The sequence below is a fragment of the Coenobita brevimanus genome, chromosome 4, assembly GCF_032717465.1.
Source record: "Coenobita brevimanus isolate Jiangsu-jjx chromosome 4, ASM3271746v2, whole genome shotgun sequence".
Lineage (NCBI taxonomy): Eukaryota > Metazoa > Arthropoda > Malacostraca > Decapoda > Coenobitidae > Coenobita > Coenobita brevimanus.
The window spans coordinates 4,639,265-4,644,720 of NC_136957.1; the positions used below are offsets into that span (position 1 = coordinate 4,639,265).

The 5,456-nt window shown below is 45.9% G+C and overlaps 1 non-coding gene across 1 annotated transcript; it reads right to left on the reverse strand.

The window, feature by feature from the left end:
• Positions 1-3,283: 3,283 nt before the first annotated feature.
• LOC145396887 (5S ribosomal RNA) lies at positions 3,284-3,402 on the reverse strand. Its single transcript, XR_013896849.1, has one exon. It is a non-coding gene; the product is annotated as a 5S ribosomal RNA (ribosomal RNA).
• Positions 3,403-5,456: the final 2,054 nt, after the last annotated feature.

Here is a 5,456-nt window from a genome sequence, read left to right on the forward strand (position 1 = left end):
GATTGATGACTGATTTTTTAGTGTCCTTCTGTTGGTTCAGTTTGGAACTACACGTTTTTCGATTACTCTAACGACGATTTGTGAAGCGTTGGAGAGGAGCGGGTAGAGCAAGCTGAGCAGGCAGGGCAAGCAGTCATGTAAATTTGAGGACTGGGCTCAGAGAACATAATTCAGATAAACTGATGAAAATATATATTTGGAACTAATGAAGGTTATTCTCACTCAGTTTTGAGCTGATTTGAACCAATCTTGGTGGACTCGTTGAAGTTTAGGCAAGAAAGTCTTAATCGATCTTGAGGGTGATCATTCGAAAAGTCAAGGTGACATGTCATATGTAATTATTTTACCCTGGACCAGTTGGTGGGCCCGGATGGTGCACCCTTTGAGTCCTCCCTGCTTTTTTGTATATTCATTTCCTCAGTACACTTTCACCTAAGTCTGTCTTCCTATGAATACATATCATTTTCTCTGCTTATCTTTTTGTATAAATTTCTGTGCTTCCATCAAAAATAACATCATCTATATATCTATTTGGTGAAATATATATATATATATATATATATATATATATATATATATATATATATATATATATATATATATGATAAATAGATAGATCGATCGACCGATCGATAGATAGATGAATAGATAGGTAGATAGATAGATAGATACAGATATATACCATTTTATTTTCTGAGCAGCCTTTTTCAGTGTTTTTAATCAGTCATTACACTCTTTTATCCCTACTTCAGTTTCACTATTCATTAAGCAACCAGTAGGTCAGTCACTCCGTCTGTCTGTCTGTCAGTCTATCTATCTATCTATCTATCTATCTATCTATCAATGTGAATGTTTTTCTTTTTTCTGTCCATTTGCAAGTGTGCCAGTCTGAATGTTTGTTTCACTTTCACTTTGACTCACCCAACACACGTATTTGTTTATCTACTGTATGGATTTCTTTGCTAGGCCATTTCTCTCAAGTTTCAGTGAACCAAGAATCATAAGCTACTGGCCATTCACTTCTCCCTTTTTACATATCTTCATTTTCGGTTTTCTTAACAATTTGGTTTCTCCCTTTTTCTTTCAGACTCTTCTTTTCCACTGCTTTGCTCTTATTTGTTCCCTCTGGATATTTTTATTTGTCTGTTCACATGTTCACTCTTTCATCTTTCGCCTTCTCTCAGAGTCAGTCCTATTTTTTGTTCTTTTCTGAGCCTCTCTCTCTCTCTCTCTCTCTCTCTCTCTCTCTTTCACACACACACACACACACACACACACACACACACACACACACACACACATACACACAAATACACACCAGCTCTTTCACCTCCTCACAACTTGTCTCTCCCTTCCCACTTACCTCGCTACCTCCCTGACCTTGCCTATATACAGTACTTGTTTCCCTCTTCCCATTTCCACACTTCCCTCTCCGCTACCTTTCTCTCTTTCTCGTACCTTGTGCCTCCCTTTTCTGCCCCTCTGCCTGACTCTCCCTGTCTACATTCAGTCTCTGTTCCCTTCCTTCTCCACCTTCCATCTCTTCTCTCTCCTTGGCTCCCTGTCATCCTTTCTACGGCTCTTAGTACCTTCTCTATGTTTATCTCTCTCTCCCAACCTCCCTTTCTTTCCCCGTTTCCTTTTCTCCCCCGTGTCCTTCCCCCTTACCCTCACCTTCCTCTCCCTCTCATATCTCATGGCACCCCTGTCTACCTCCTCCCAGCCCCCTCTTCCTAATTTGCAAAGCTGTTATGTTAAGTTAGAATGGTATGTGCTCCCTTAGGACCAGTTGGCTGGCTGATTAGGTAGGCAGGGAGGCTGGGAGGCAAGGGTAGGAATGGAGGAGGCAGGCAGTGGATTAGGGGATCAGAGAGGGAGAGCGGCATAAAGGCACGGAGGATGGGAGGTGGGGGGCAGGGAAGCAGACACGTAAGAAATAGGGAGACTTGGTGTAGGGAGTCTCACAGGCAGCAAAGCAGGGACGGAGCAAGGTTAAGTAGGTAGGGCGGTAAGGAGGAAGGAAGATAGGGAAGCAGAAGCTTGAATGAGGCAGGCAGGGAGTGAAGCATGGATATAGCGACACAGAGCAGGAAAGTGTGGCTTTTTTTTTTTTATGTGTTGGGGTCATCATCACTGTAGTGTTTAGTTATGGGTATAATTTTACTAGGGGGCTACACCAAGACAAATCGTAAGGATAGATAAACGCAATTGTGCTGGGAAGAAATAGCTAGGACAGTGATTATTGACTTGGCACAATACAGAGTTACTGCATTTCAAAATAGTACAAGGTCATTGATTACCTGGACAAAGAGTTACAGAATAAAAATATGAGTAATAAATTAAGTGAGAAGCGGGAGTGCTGGGCTGATGTGTTTGTGTAACTGTATGTGTAAAGTTGTACCACGTGGCCAGATTTACCAGGAGAGAAGGAGAGGCAGGTAGTAGCTGGGTGAAGTGGAGAGTGGAGAGAAGTGGGGCGAGTGAGGTATCCCGCTCACTTTCAAGCCCCTTAATGAGGTGGACAGAGCACCGGTAGGGCTAGGTCACATGAGTATTCAAATTAGATTGGTTTAGGCACCACTACAGGTGAGGAGGGAAGAGGAATTCAATTATATTGGTAGCTGCACCATAGCAATGCTGATTCCAAGAACTACGTGTGGAAAAAGCCATGAGTGAAGGAAACCACGGGTGTAGGTGAAATGAGGAAAATAACCACGAGGGGAGGAAACCACGTGTGTGGTGAAATGAGGAGAAGCCACGAGGAAAGTGAACCATGTGTGTGGGTGAAATGTGAGGTGCAATACTTTGTGGTGTAATATACGCCACAGCACTCCCCATCCCCCCCCTTTCCTTTTTAAGGCACACAAACAGGAAGAACCAAAAATGATTAGGGCACAAGTACAAAAATGAAAATAAATAAAATGTATATACATAGTTCTCACAGTGAGAGAACATTTGCAAGTGATTTGACTGTGTTAATTACACATGACAAGTCCAAGGCTATGTGTGATGGAGTAAGGTATTAAATCGGGGGATTCCTGATTATAAAATAAGAAATAGTAGCTGGGCATAACTTTCTGTCCTACAACTTGATTAGTCATTATGAGCAAATGAATGAGAAAGTTATGCCTGCCTGTACAATCAAGTCTTTGTATAAGGGAAAATCCATCCATCCATCCATTGCCAGACGCCATGTATCCCAAATGGGGTGGCCAAGGGCTTAGAGTTAATTGTTTTACAGGGAGGGGCACTAATCCTCCACCAACCCCACTTGACGTAGGGATGCCAACAGCATCTGGTGTTCCCAGGCGGTCACCCATCCAAGTACTAACGAGACCCAACGTTGCTTAACTTCGCTGATCGGATGGGAAGCGGTGTACTCAACGTGGCATGGCCGTTGGCATAAGGGAAAATACACACACAAAAATTATGTACCATACGAATGCAATGTAAGTGTGGGACGACACTGAAAGTCTGCAGGGTCTTTCGGTGTGAGATTTTGTTGGAGTGTAAAATTGTGGTGGTTTGCTGAGCTAGCCTGATTGTGTGCGGTAGGTACTGATGTACTTTGTAGGGCTGTGGTGAGTGGTGTAGGGGTTACGGGAGCGACGGGTATTGATGGATGGGGGGTTTTGACGGGTGGGGAACTGGTGGGACAAAGTGTGGGGTACGATAGCCTGAGGTTAATGGAGAGGGTGGATTAGGTGTAGGGACAGGTTGAGGGGTGGTGAGTGGGGGAGCCAAGCTAGAGGTAGGATCATGTGAGGTTGATGGAGAGGTTGGGTTAGTGGTTGTAGGGTCGGTGCTCAAGGTAGGGTTTGTGGACGGAAATGTGGGTGGTAGTGAGGGAGTGTTTGCGTCAGTCTGTATGACGCCTGGGTCGGCGTGTGGTGACGACAGGTAGCGGAGGGTAGTGTAGGGCCGACAGCTGAGATTCCCCAGGACAGAGCATCCGCAACCTTGTTCTCGTCCCCACTGATATGCTGGATGTTAGTGGAAAACTCGGAAATGAAGGCCAGCTGTCTTGCTACCTTGGGAGACCAATTTTCTCCATTCTGGGCCATTGCATAAGTAAGGGGTTCAAGGTCAGTGAGGATGGTGAATTCTCTGCCTTCCAGAAAGTGCCCGAAATGTCTGACTGCCTCGTATATGGCCAGCAACTCCCTGTCAAAGACACTATATTTGCATTGGGCAGGGTTAAGGCGCTGGCTAAAGAATGCGACAGGCACATTTACCCCGTTAACATGTTGTTGTAGGACTGTCCCCACAGCTTCGGCAGAGGCGTCTGTGATGAGTGTGATGGGGGCATCTGGTGATGGGTATGTTAGTCGGAGTGTGGTGGCGATGTGGATCTTGAGGGTGGTAAAGGCACGGTCTGCTTATGCAGTCCATTGAAGAAGCTTGGAGGATGTCTTTTTCATCCCCTTCAGGGAATCGTCAAGGGGGGCTAGTGTGGTTGCGGCATTTCTCAGAAACCTGTGACAATAATTGACCATCCCCAAGAATTCACTGAGCCTGCAAGGTGTAGCCGGGCATGAAAAGTCTTTCATGGCGTCCACCTTCTGCAGGAGGAGCATGATACCTGTGGCTGAAACCCTGTGGCCCAAGAAATCCAGTTCGTCTGCACCGAGGATACAGTTCGCCGGGTGCACACGCAGCCAGTAGTCCTGCAGGCATTGGAACAGCAATTGGAGGCGTGTTTTGTACTGCTCATGGGAATCTGAAGTGATGAGGATGTCGTCGATGTACACCCTATAAAAAAAGAATCGGGACCCCACAAGCTGATGCGTCTCGCAATGACCACTGATACGCACCAGAACTCAGTTGGGGCTTCAAATTCCTTCGTGCAGTGTGGCATATTGTATCGTGCAGTAAGGGTCCCGATTCTTTTTTTATAGGGTGTACACCGTGACGAAATCTAGCCCCCTGACAACCTGGTCCATAAATATCTGGAATGTTTGTGCGGTGATCCTGAGGCCGAAATTCATCTTTGTGTATTCAAAAAGGCCAAAGGGGGTGGTCACCGCAGTCTTGAGGATGTCCTTCTCTGCCATAGGGATTTGGTGGAACGCTCTGACTAAATTGATCTTGGAGAATACATGAAGGCTGTGCAGTTGGTGTTGGATATCCTGGATGTGGGGAATGGGATAGCTATTAAGAACTGTCATTGCATTCAGTGCCCTGTAGTCCCCACATGCTCTTCATCACCCTACTGTGCTTTCGGTACCATGTGTAGAGGGGATGCCCAGCAGCTTGATGATGGCCGAATGATCCCATCATCGAGCATTGCCTGAAACTTCTTTTCCACTGCTTGACGACGTTCTGGAGGGGAGATGTCTGGGATGGGCGAAACAGGGCGGTCTGGAAGTGAAGATGCAGTGCTCTACCCCATGGTCAGTATGGCCATTGTTGGGCAACTGAGAGGTCAAGAGAGGAAACTGGTGTAGTATGGAATC